Raw genomic sequence first — 14,441 nt, forward strand, 5'->3', positions numbered from 1 at the left:
TACTGTCCCACCGAAACAGAAAGTGGCCCCGTGTGCGATGTTATCTGAGCTTCTTCTTGCTTTGTTGACATAGTCGTGCTTTTGTCATGCTTGCGTGTGCACGTTAGCGCACATGCTAAAGTAGACGCTGAGTATGCTATGAACTTTGAATTTAGCTTCTTTTAATCGTCCACTTCTTACTAAAGTTATGTTTTCTACCTCGGGCTCTGAAAGGAACAGAGATGGTAACAAAACATGAAGTAAAACTGTTTACTGGAGGCCTCAATACTGGAAAAAAAAAACATTTCTACTTGGCTAGCTTTTAATAAAGTGCTTTGCATTTCCTGTTTTCAAACTGCTTCAACACAATGATGGAACTTGGGAGAGGGCCAAAGCTACATTATTGGTATCAGGGCGAACTGGCCCCTGTGGTCTAATTATAAATACAATTCCTTATCTTCTCCTTTCCCAGGAAGAGCGTCTGGCATCAGAAACGTCATCCCTGCCAGTATCGCTACCTTCAGTCTGCCCCTCATTTTAACTGTGCACGTTTTCCCTTTCTGCTCACGTCTCTCAAAAGAACCCCCATCCCTCATCCGGCTTATCGTGACCAAAACAAAGCACAACTGCTTCGTTTATTGTGTCTACAGGAGTCAGTAAAACATTATCATCAGTGCTATTTTTAGACTGAATTGGCCCAAAAGAGTGTATGACAAAACAAAAAGCCCCTTTGTGTGTGACACGAACATACATACATGCATACATACATACATACATACATACATACATACATACATACATACATACATACATACATACATACATACATACATACATACATACATACATACATACATACATACATACATACATACATACATACATACATACATAGTTTTAATTCAGGGATAACCAATATATTCGTTCTGATCAAAATTTTGTTAACTCCTCAGAGGACAGAAACCTACAAAATCTAAAATGCACTGTGTATTTCCTTTAGGGGAATGCGGCTTTATTAATGATCAAATCTGTTCATGCTGATTAAAGAGCTTTTGAAAAAGACACATCTGTTCCTTTATCTCTATTTTTAGTGATATATTGTAAACGGGTATGCTGTTGTATGTAGACCTTGTATTGTGGTATGTTTTTCTTTGCTTGCACGTTGGAGTTACCTCCTCCATCCTGTGCGTTATCACCGGGGCCTTTTATAGTTGGACAGCACAGATGATAAGGGACTGCTTAGGACGTGGTGTAGGCCAGTCTTGAATGTGTCTCTCTGCACTATACACACACGTGATTAGTGCCACCACACAAGACCAATCACACCACTAAACATATAATCAATCAGCAGCAACTATAAAAAGTTCAATCTAAATCCAGTTTTTAGTGACTTAGTACTGAGGAGACTACAGTCATCCGAATGCAAATGACAGCTTTCTGTGACGTACTCAAAAGAAAAAGTCAAATGAAAATGAAATAATATTATTCAACTTTGATGATTTCCCTGTGAAAGTTTCACGAGGGACTAAAATCAATAAAAGCGCTTCATGTGAACAGCTCCGTTTTGCACGGCCTGGAGAATCTCCTGTAGGCAGACCAGACGGACCACGATACTCCTCACTGAAGTGGTTTCAGTCTTGAAATGAAATGTGATGCCGACAGAGCTTGAGCGAGCTGCAGCGTTCTGTCTGTTGCGCTTCAGATTTAATCGGTGCCTGTGCTCTGATGTTGGTGTTTGCACAGAGAACTCTGTGGCTTAAGACATGTAAGAAGATTATTCTCTCTGAGCTGTAGGAGAGATGTCAAAAGGGATAAAGCAAACCCAAACAAAGCCTTCATTCTTTTATTTTTATAATCTTATCGCTTTGTGCAGCAATCTGGTAGGAATCAGTAATCAGAAATCATGTTCAGGCTGGCACCCGACATGAAATTGTATGTTCCATGAACTATAATCCAAAGAACGGCTACAATCTATTTGTAAGTAAATGAACCCAATAAAAGAACTTGCTGGCTGAGAGAAAATGATTCATTCACACAAACATAACTTCTGCTTTTCTCCCACTCGTTTTTGCTCCCTTTCATATGATGAAAATCTTTAAACAGATTCCTCCTCTTCATCTCCAGCTAGGGACTGTGTTGTATCCCCTCCCCTGCATGTTCACACACACACACACACACACACACACACATGTTTGAACCAGGACAGGGAGGCGATGATGAAGGCTTGGCAGGTGGCAGTTGAACGGTCTGCTGCGACTCTTCCTGGTAAAAAGGGGGCAGCTGTTAGCGGGGTGGCCTCGTGGTCTGGATTGTGTATCTGCTTTGTGCATCAACAGCAGCTCCTGTCACTGTGTGAGTTACTGCTCTGGTGTTTCCTGATGACATGGTCACAGACTCACACACATGAAGGCACGCGCACACACTTGCTGTCAAAACTATGATGAATACGCAGAGAAGTCTCCCTCTCTCTCTTTGTTGAAAAGACATTTTTAACCTACTGTGGACGTTTAAAATCAGTTGGAAAAGTGTACTTTTTTTCCTTCACATTGTGTGTGTGTGTGCCTCACTGCTCTTTTAGTTGTTATTGTCACATTGTCACAAAGGTGGTGTAGTTTATACGCAAGTGAGCTCGCTACAGCGGTCGTTATAGCAACGGTACACATAGAACCTGCAGCTGTAGTGAACGTGCCGCTACATTGAGTTGAATGGGGATTTCTGTGTATTGTCACCTGTTGTATTTCTATGAGCGCAACCAGAACCAGACACTCCAGGAGCTGATGTGTAGCTTAGAGCAGGTGTGCCAGACACTGCTGTGTATGTCTGTCACGTGAGCATGCAACCACAATACGGCTTTAGTCATCCGCAATCCAAGACACGATCACTCACACCCACGCCGCACACATCTGAGCGAGAAGTCAGACACAGACAGACGGAGAAATGAGCCTACAAAGTGTTGGCACACACACACACACACACACACATCAATGGGGTTCCTTTAATTATCCTGATACATTACCTCATCTCACAAGGCTATAGGGAAACACCTGGTCACATCACCGCACACTAAAATAAAACGGCACGTACACACAAAACAGTCTGACTCAAGTCCGTCATGTCACGTAAATGTATTTTTAGATCACAGATGCTGAGAGTCTAGAAAGCTAAATATGACAATGAAAAAAAATATAAATCTAGAAATAAAAAGATTAATGAGTAAACAACTTTAACGTTATGAACATAAAAAGAACGGAACAAATTGAACCAGTGGGAAAGAATGGAGAAGATACCATGAATGTATCTTTACTGGAGGCTTCGTGTCTGCCAAATCTATGGAGACACAGTCATCCCACCAAAATCCATTTATCTGGTTTTTAATTAAAGTTGCGGCAAAAGATGGGAGTTTCTCATAGTCATGGCTGTAAGGATGAAGGTGGGGAAGGAGGGGGTAACCACACATTCCACTGAAGTGGAAGATATGCAATTTAGAAAAGTCTAATAGCAACCCACCGGCGTGTGGAAATTCCCTACACGGAAAGAATCCATTACACATTACTTTCCCACTTTCCTTAAAGCATTTCCTTCCCCAACGTAGCCTACAGGGTTTATGTCCAGTTAGCACCGGCTTCATGGAGCCTTCTAATGTAGTAAAGCAGGGGTGCCCAAACTTTTTCATGTGAGGGCCACATAACTTTTCCCTTCTCTGATGGGGTCTGAATCAATCTTTCTCTTACCTACACTTTTCTTCATTATTCTGATCTATTTGACAGGGGCTAGTCTAGGATTTGCGTGGCCAGACTGAAAAAAAAATCATAATGCGTCTCTGGCATTGTTCGGGGGGCGGGGCCAAATGTGGAGGCGGGCCTTAGTTTGGGGACCACTGCAGTAAAGGTTATCGTACAAGTCCTGAAGATAAACATTTTTTCATGTTCAACGATCAAATTTTTCCACTCTGATCATATAACGTCTTGTCATTTATCTTTGCATACACACAATTATTTCTCTGTAACCAACTTTCCCCACATGGCTTTTACACTTCCCTCATCAGAGTGTGAGTTACCCAATGACGTGGCATTTAAAGAAAATGATGCAAAATGATGCACTCTGGATTTTGTGACCTGGCAAATGCAACGATTTATGAGAGCTATTTGTGAGAGTCCACTTTCTCTCATGACCCCAGAAAAATAGTCTCACTTTGGACTAAATGCTTTGTATAAAAGGTTCAACTCCTTATAATTACATAATATTCACACGTGTGTGTAAATTTGTAAACTTTTTTGTAATATTTCCTTAATTACCTTCACTTAAGGAAATAAACTGTTCAATTATATCTTTCAAAAAGGAGCTTGATAATAATATTAATAATAATAAAGAATAATTTAACCAACGTTATTCTTTGTTTATATTTTTCATTTTTACCCATTTGATCACAGTTACAATTAGTCCGTTAAACTGCTCGATTCAGGGGTCAAGTTCACATTTGTTGTGAACTCCACTGTACATGCTGTACAGTCAGCACATCTTGAAATCAGATTTTAAAAGGAGAGACGATTGATCCATCAGCATGTCGCCTTGGATCATGTTTCCTGATTCCAACGTGAACTCTCCCTCCTGCGCTGCACGTGTCCAAACGTCAGCAGCACACAGCGGCTGTGAATAACATTCATCGAGCACAGAGCGAAGAGACACAAGCCTGCGCTTTTCACAGAGCTGTTTGAAGACGTGCAAGGCGAGCACAGAACCCGGCGTTAAACAACTGGGTCCCCGAGAAAATAGAGTCAAGAGTCTTCTGTAAACTCTTCCCAACTCTTTTCCAAAAAAACAGACGATTCACAGGGAAACCGCAGAGCGCGAGGATGAGCCAGCTCCGCAGACTGCACTTCCTCATGACTTTGACTCCCCTTGTGCCAATATTGCTCTTGTCCTCCTCCCAACTCCCGTTCCCAGCATGTGTTTCATGTCGCTGTGTTTCAGTGGAAAGCCCCACGCGTGAGGAGCAGCGCTCGCCATCCACGGCCTATACGTTCAAACACTGGTACCTCTATCTGCTTCTTTCTTCTCTTCTCCTCCTGATGAATGGAGTGTGGGGCTTTGCCCATCTCTCCCGGAGCCCTTCTTTGGTGCCATCTACGACCGCATGGGCCTGAGCACGTCATCCGTCACTTTTTATCAACAAAGGCTCCTTCATCAACATCTACAGGGGTCAATCTGTCCTCCCTCACTCACGCAATGCTTGTAAAATGTGTCTGTGTCCCCCTCCAACGTCATTTATCCCCAAAGGGTTCTATATCTGCTGATCCATCTCATGCCCAAGTCAAACACACAGACACTTGGAAACAGGGAGGAATTTTGTGCCCCATTAGAGAGCAGCGTATCCTGAATTCTAGTTGGAGAAAAAGGGAAGAAAGGCGAATGTAAATAATCAACGGGTGTGTGTTATTGTTCCGGCGAGTGTCTGTGTGAATGTTTTTGTGTGTGTTGGGTTCAGCGGGTTCTGCCTGTGTGAGGTAAATCACCCCGTCAGTGGTTAGAAAGCCCGGCAGGCCGCACCCACAAACCACACTCTCCTCTGGCTGGCCCGCACTCGGCTCGTTGGAGTCCACACATCTCAGCTTCCTGCTCCCTTCTCTCAAACTAAATGTTCCAGCATTGTTTCTCACTTGTGCTCTTGCGAGTGCCCCTCCTCCCTTTTGTAAAGCACGGACGGCGGGTTCCAATGAAGGGAGTGACGGTGGGAAGGAGAGAGAGCAGGGCGAAGGGGAGAAAGAAGGGAGTGGGGCTCCGTCCGCGCCACCACTGGCCAACTCTACAAGCCACAAAGAATGAGATTGGGAAAGAAAAGGAGGAAGGGACGGCGAGGGAGGAGAGGGGGCGCGGGGGAAGGAAGGGCTCGTGACAAAGTCTGTGGATGAAGGCAATATTTAATAAAGAGGGCCCTTTGGGTTTCTGCGGTGCTGTTCATGGCTCCGGTTGTCTAGGAGGGGGACTGAACAACACAGTTTGTTTATCCAGTGGGAGTTTCTAGCTATACAGCTGGCTCATTAGCATATACGATTACAGCATCAGTGATCCATCGCACCGATCAACAGCTATCTGAGCTTGTCATTCACAAATTGTCAGCGGGACAAGATAGAGACGGAATCCCACAGACTTTGCTCTGTGTGTAAGAAATGCATTTTAAAGACCAGGGTCTCTCTCTCTCTCTACCAGAATGTGACACACAAAGTTAAGGGATCGATGTGAGGTCTCGCTGGGCTGAAGAACTTGAACCAGCCTGTTCAGCAACAAATAGCAACGTATGATGCGCTTTGGCGTCTTTTTCCCCGGGCCTTCAAGTGAGCACAATTTAAAAGACATCTGCGTCATTGTTAAACACTCGTGAAAAAATGCTCTTTAGTTTCTTTAGTGATGTTTCCGACTATTTTTCCGCACTTGTATTAAGTTGTTTACTTTTGACTTTGTCATGCTTGCACAAGTCCGTCACACTAGCTCTGGCTTATTGGCTCCAGTTACTGCAGTATGCACCGTTGCAAGATTACTTGCTAATGTTACGTTCAAGTTAATTCATGCTCCCAATTGATGCCTCATTCAGCTTTTGACTCTTGTCTCATATAACTGTCCACCCAAGCCTCCATTGTAGGACAGGGTGCTGAGGCTATTTCCTCTGCTGCGTTTCCACTCAGCACACTTTAATGTAGCTTAATATTTGTCATCCAAGTTAAACAAGACAACATATTTGCGAACAAATTCAATGGTGATCGTCTTTAACAAATCTAGTGATCCTTAGAACTTGATTGAATTCAGCTGTTGTAAATTCTGCTGCAGCTGGGCCTTCAAGTCCATCGGAAGCATATTTGAGGTTTCAGCGCTGTGAGTTGGCCAAATGCAAAGCCGATCCTGGCAGGCACACGTATGCTCTACTGTTGAGCTACCAGGAAATAATCCTCCAAGACGGATGAGCCAGGAAACAAAAAAGGAGGGAGTTGGAAGTTCTGTAACACGATGCTGCCTTTGAGAATGTAAAATAACTTTTCAAGTCAAATGTTTCACTAATTCACTGCTGCTTTTCCCACCAACGTTTTGACTAGACAAATGCAATCCTGTCAAAGTTAGACTCAAACCTTAATCACAGGAGTCTGTGCTGTTAATAGGAAACTGTAATTTGATGTGATTCATAACATGTCTGTTGCCAACAATAAGACTTGTGACCCTTCATATAGCCTCACAACAATGAATTAACTCTGCAGGAAGAATGTAGGGAATGTCTCTCTCTCTCTCTCTCTCTCTCTCTCTCTCTCTAATGTGTCTCCGGGGGGTTCATTAGCCAAAGATGTGACATCACTTAAAGAGTGTGTCGAGGCCCGTCTGTCGACCAGCATGTTGTGCTTGATATTAATTCCATATCATTAAAGTGGCACAAACGGCTTTTGGATTACTTAGAGTGCTGTTAGTGTAAACCTGGCATCAGCAACGCCATCACAGAGCCATTTCCTTTTTTTAATGTCAGCCGCAGTCAAAGGTCATTTATGACTCCCCACACAAAATGAGCTTATTCTTTCAGGGAGTGAAACCCTTTGAGGGAGTCGAAGTCGGTAATGAGGAATGTAATCAGTTTCTGTTAAAACACTGCTGCAGCTAAGTTTATATAAAGTCTCTGTGGGCAGCTTAAGCCTTTTTCTTTTGTTGTTTTTTGCTGCTAACGTGCTAACGCCTACTCCAGATCTGTTAGCTAACGGTGCCTTGTACTTGGTTTACACAGCGTCTCAGGAAGCACCGCAGCACGTCTGTCTGAGCAGATGAAAGGTGGCGCTCAGAGAGACGCTGAGATGGAAAGAAGATCAGCTGCTCTTCCTTTGTCTCATTTATCCTTTACATGAAGTACACTGCGTTCAGTTCTTTATCAGATTGGACATGTTTTACAGAGAGCTAGCACACGTGGGTCACATAAGGATTGTTAAGCCCGTAAGACAAAACTCGCCAGACCCCAATTTTTTCAATTACCTTCTACTTATGCTGTGATGTGGCAGACGTACCCTCTTCAGGCCCAAGATTTTCCGAAAATGTAAGATTTCGAGTTGAGTTGACTGCTGAAGGAGCAGTTAGCTCCGGAGATCAGAGGCACATAAACCATTACCACAAGACGAAACAACCTGCGTTAATGAAGCACAGATGAGAATATGGGCTCATAAAATACACACGGCCTCCGTCACACGATGACGGCAAATGGCACTCTGTGGGCAGAGCAGTCAGCGACCCAGTGCTCCTTTTAAACTGTGACATTAGCTTTAGCCAAAAAGTAGTTCATAACATGTCATTTATTATTACGGATTTTGCTGTTCAACATAATATAAAGTAATGGAAAAATGAGCTCCACCTCAATCAGTTTTAACATCACTGTGACCTTGTATCCACCCAGAGCGATGCCTCCTTTGGAGAGTGGCAGAGCATTTTACAACACGTTGCTGTCTGGGCTGGGGGGGATGTTCACGAAACAACGTTTTCACATTCCTACAACAAGACACGAATGCAGCACTGATGCACACAGATCTCGATGTTTGAGAAAGGGACACATTATTTGTGCGTGATTGGATCCATTCCAAAGCGAAATGTGTTCTTGGCCCTTTGCACCAAGTGACATGTAAACATGGCCAGCAGTTCATCACCACCCTTCTGACAAACGGGGCAAGCTAAGCCCCAAAAAACATGACCTACTTGACAGAGATGTGTTACTGTTGATACGACAACAGTGACCACTACAACGCGTTTAGTCACGGGCGGAATCAGAGTTGCTGTTAGCAGAAAGGCAAACCTCCACCAGGTGTTTGGCCGGACATGAAAACAGACTCCTGCATGAGTGTTGGATGTTACACAACCATCCTCAACTCTGAACCAACACACCCTTATTTACCCCCTATTTATGATACAAAGTGCATAAAACGATAAAGACACACAAACTACCTTACCGGCATAAAAATTGAAAAAATGAATCGATACTGAGTGATTTGAGGGCCAACGTAAAGATATTGGGATGGCTTACAAAACACTTATCCGAATAAGATGAAAGAAACGCATGAAGAATCATCTCAATCGTGAACGCGGATCAATTGCTAAGCTGTATAAGCCTGCGTTTACAAAGCTTAACAATTGTAAAGTTCCTTGAGGGAAACATTTGTTTGCTTGATTCAACATGAACAGCCGGAAAAGGAGCTGACGATAGAAACTTTCCCCTGTGAACACAGCTGTCTGGCTTAGCACAATCTCCAACAGTAATTTAGTCAAGTATGCTGCTAATCAGAGGCCAATTTCTCTGCCCAAACAATGGAAACTCTGACATTGGTGAAATCACCGTAGGAGGTGGCTGTGAAACGAGCACAGACTGTACCAACAATTACCAGTGGAGCAGTGAAATCCCATTGAAAGAAGAACCTCCCTTAATAAACCCAACTGTTTACATTCCAGCACAAAACGTGACTCAATCACAGTGTCCCCTGTTTCCCCCGATCCAAGATATCATAACACATCCATTCCTCTGCAATCGTTTGACCTGCCCATAGGACACCTTTACTCCGTCTGATTAAATGCAGCACAATCGGCCTCGAGCTGGTATTTAAAATCACCGGGAACGATTCTCATCCCTCTCCTGTGACAGAAAACGCATCTGCTCGTCTGTCTTGTTGTGTCCTGTGAGGCCCTTTTCACTGCCGCTGAGAACATCTGGAGCCAGTCACTCAACCGCTGATTTGTGAGATCAGCTCCTAATGGAACATGTGACTGTGTTAAAGAATCCTGCTCGAGCAGCTGCTATTAGCTCAATTACACATTTTGGCAGGAGAGCAGCAACGTGCTAACTCTTCACACATTCTCGTTTAATTGCGTGAAACGATGGTAATCCGGCCCTCAAAGGCCCGAGCCGATCTCTAAAAAAAGACTCTGATTCTCGGACCTGAGACGTGGACAAGGGGTTTCACAGGGGTCGGCAGGGGCGCTGCCGAGGGAATGAGCTGAATGCAAAGAATGAAAACAAGTTCTCAGGAATCAACATTAAGAGCCTGAGGTCAAAGGTGATGGATACTGCTGCTGAACTATAAAGAAAATATTGTTTTTCTGTACGGCTCTGCTTCTCTGGCCTGGGGTAGTGTTACTGAAAAACACATGCAAATACACATCCTGCGATGTGGGCCAAAGGTATCCCCAAAGACCCTGTAACCCTTCCATTTCCTGCAGGAACTTTTAAGGTCAATCCTAATGAAGAGTATTATCGTTCCATACCAGTCGAGAGCCATCAGAAAGGCATATCTGCAGTTTGGGAACGCTTGAACAAGAAGCAAAATAAACTAAGAGCTCCCTAAGGGGAAAATACAAACATGACCTTGAGATGTAATTGACTTTTTCATTTAATCACTCTTCCGTGTCTTGCTGGCGTGACAGTACCTAGGCAAAAAGTGGATTGTGAGAACGTAGGGCCTGTAAACGAATGTGATTTTAATGTGTAATCCCGCCAATTAATCTCTCCTTATTAGGCCATTGGAACCAAAAGAGACAATTAGGATGATAGCGTTGGGTGACTGCACTGCACGTAGCTCGTTTTGTTCTGAAATGCATAAATACCCAAATATATTCGTCCAGAAATGGCCATGAAGTTGTCAGCTGTCCTGGGAAATAGCCTAGAGGGAGATTTACTCCCCATCTGTAATCTGTTTGCACTGGCCACATCCAAATATTACCAACCAGCACAATTTTGCACGTAGCTGGCCGGGGAAATATGAAAAGTACGATTTAATAACTATTTCCTTTTCAATGACTATCACTTTCCTTTGCATTGCCGTCCTGGCTCCTGAGTGCATGACTTTACATGTGCACACACCACTCTAGCATATTATGTATCACAAAGATGCATCATCTTCTCATCTTCCTCTTCTAAACCTTCTGAGCCTGGCAGCTGAACATGTAGAGTTGATTCAAGGGAGAACATCAAAATCACTGTGAGGTCATCAAACAGACACACATCAAAAAGTGATGATGCACACCAGAGAAATCACCTCTTTGTTGCAAGGGATCTTTCTGTTTCTGTCCAAACATAAACGCAGATGTGCGATAGCAGGCATTTCGCCCTTGAGCTCTATACAGGGAGTAAAAGCTATACGAAAAGCCAAAGAGGCAGGAAGGTTTATGTTATAGAAGAAGAAAAGACGCTACATGACAGCTTGGGGAGTTATGGGGAATCTTTCAACCTCTAGTCCAAACAAGCATGGGATTTCTCTCCAGGCTCCGGCATATTCCTTACTTTTCCCTGAGAGGGTTACTATTACCTCTCTGCCATGTTTGTCATAGTTAATGTGTGAGGCAGGAGATGAATAATGTTTGTATAGGAATTGTTATTTCTGTGGCTGTTGTCCTTTTAAAAACTCTTCCTCCGTCCTTCAAAGTGACTTTCTGTCTGACTCCCCTTTCCTCTTCCTCTTCTTCCTCACTAAATTGCTTCTGGCGTCCCACCTTCAAGAGTGGAGGTGGGGGAGAGGGTACAGGGGTGGGGGGGGGGGCAGGAAAGGTCCCGGATGACAAGTCCCAGTGGGAATGTCAGAGGCACATCAGGAAGCTTGTGAAATCCATCCACCTTTTCTAGCTTCTCCAACACATGTTAAAATACCTCTGCCTCTAGCAATCCTCTGAGTGCTAACATTGGAGGAACTAGCGGACAATGTCCACAATGTCCACAGTGTCCACTGTGTTAGCAGACAGTAAAAAGGTTTATAGCAGCTGGCAAAGACGCTCTTTTACCAAATCCAGATAGTTAGAGAGGGGCCTTTAGCGAGTCCGCGGGGACTCGTTGTGGACCAGTACGATGCCCAGTCGCTCGTATAATTGCGCTTCCGTAAACGAGTCCTATCTGTCACTGGGAAAACAACCCTGCACCCCCCCCCCCGACCCCCCGACCCCTGAAAAGCACCCAAACAAAGCACCAAAATAAGACTTTGAGCTGACAGCTGTGTGACCCGCTGATCTCAGCTAGACATGGTGCTAAGTGCGGGATGTCAACCAGCATTCCCAACTGTTCTCTCAAATATTGTTGAGGTCCTGTTATATTTATTATATATTTATTTATTTATTTTTAGTTCAAATGTTTGTACAGAAACAGGAAATATTCCTGCATAATTTTATACACCTGAGGCTGCTATTCATCCTGGCTTATTTGATATCTTTGGAAACCTTGACTAGAGGTTGCAAGTTTTACCAAAGGTGGCGGTAAAGGAGGTGTCGGGACTGGCAAGTAATCTCGTACAGTGTGAGGATATTCAAGTGAGTGCCAGGACTGCTGCTTGATTTTAAAACCTTCTGCTGTTGGGTTCACCTGACATCTTGACTGCACATTGCAGACAAACGAACACCTGTATGCAGTTTGAATGAGTCTGGACATAAACCACAGTTTAAACCACAGTTTTTTACAATCAGTGGTTTGCGACGCGGAAGAAGAAAATGAACAACCGATGGATTTTGAACAGATGGGTTAGTATTGGTATTTGATGGATATTTCTTCTGACCACACTCTGGCTGTAAGTTGGGCCCGTTTCTGTCTCTCCTAAACCAAACAGAAGGGTTGTCTAAAAAATGAGATCTCCAATGTGGCTTTGGATGAATTCTCCCCGTTGCCCAGGGGTTTTGCACATGCCTATGTAAAGGCCGACGCCATGATGCTGCTCCTGCAATCACTCAAGTTGAAACAGGGACACCCCGGTGTTCACGTTCAACAGTTTTCAAACTACATTGAAATTCCCTTTGCGTACCTTTCACCTTTTACCATGGGGCAAGTCAGCTGGGTTGTGTCTGTGCACGATCGGCTGATGCACTCCTGATATCCATTTGCTAAAACTTGCACTGAACTTGCACTGCTGAAACAGGACCCAGCTGGTGGTGTGCTGGTGACCTGATATCTAATTGCTAGCAATGGAACAAGCAGCCTGGAAATGTGGTTTCTGGCAAAGAGGAAAGGGAGGAGGGGGTGGTCGCGGTGGAGGAGACGTAAAGAGACGAATGACTGACACATGGACGTGGAGTTACGAAAACCGAGGAAGACATTAGGTTTCTGCATTTGAATTTCTCTGAACCGCACGTAATTGGTTGCAGAGCTTGAATGACATCACAGCGCTGACTTTCACTAATGGGCTTGCAGAGAGATCCCGGGTGTTGTTCATAACAAAGTCGGCTGTCAGAGACCATACATGAAGCTTTGCACACAATACGGTGCTGGCCTTTATGGGAAAAGTACTGTGCAGTGATTCAAAATCCGAATCTTTGCCTCACTTTTTATCTGAACATTTCATCTCAAACATTGGTTGGCACGGCGACCGTGTGAGATGTGCGAGATTTCACAGGCAAGAGGTTTTGAATATGTGCTCTTGCTCCGATAAACCAGCTTGAATGGGAGAGCGGCCCAATTTATGGATAACAACTGATGTCCCCCGGGAGGATGTCGGATGTGTTTACACCCCTGCTTGGATCTGGAGTGCATGTTTAGCTCGTTCGCTGAGTCTCGCAGCTTTGCTTCCGGCAAGTCAGTGATGCAGCTGTGTTTGAATTGACTTCATTATGTGTGTGCAGCCAGATATTCAAACTTTAGGAACAGGAACAGCATTGTGTTAACAGAACTGGAAAGGGAATCCACCTCTTACACACATTGGCAGCTCTCATTCCATCCTATTCTAATGTGTTTTTATTGGCTGACGAATGGAGGCCCGAACATAACAGTTTTAATTGTTTGTCACTTTAAAGGAGCCGTTTCACTCTTTTTTTTTTTAAATGGCAAGACGAAAATATTAAAATGAAATCCACCTCATGCCTGTGCACTACTGGAGCAAGAGTCAGGAGGAAATTCACTTTGAACATTGGCTGTTCTGTCCAAAATGTAATCTATCATGACACCACTGAGCAGACTGACCCGCATTGTTTTTGAACCATTGATGCCACCAGTGATGGTTTGGTTGCTTTCAAGTGAGAGGCCAATTGTTCAGCTGAGGTCAGTGATTTGGTGTGTGCTCTTTAAGAATGAAAAAGAAGAGGGGAAACCAGACTTCCAATCACGCTAACCTCACCGTCTGGTTTACTGAGCTCAATGTGCCGTTCTCTTCATAAAACACCTTCAAATGGAAACACGGCATAGTTTCAAGTTCTGAAAGAAAGTGAGCAACGGTCAAACGTAGAAAAATGAGAGGCAAGGAAAAAAGCAAAGAAAGAGAAAGGAGAAAAGAAAAAAAGTTTTTCAGGCCCGAGCTTGTCTCGTGCCCTTCTCCTCACTCTCACCATATCAGCTTGGTCTTGGTCTGCATGTTTTTACAAATTATCCCGGGACCCAAAAAAGGGGCCAAAAACTTCTGGCATTAATTTACATTCTTACTGGTTTGTGCTTTTCCTGCTTTTCCTTCTACCTTTCAAGACCAGAAAGCGGGATGGAATTCCAAGAGGCCACAAAG

Source organism: Pungitius pungitius, chromosome 9 (assembly GCF_949316345.1).
Source record: "Pungitius pungitius chromosome 9, fPunPun2.1, whole genome shotgun sequence".
Classification (NCBI taxonomy): Eukaryota; Metazoa; Chordata; class Actinopteri; order Perciformes; family Gasterosteidae; genus Pungitius; species Pungitius pungitius.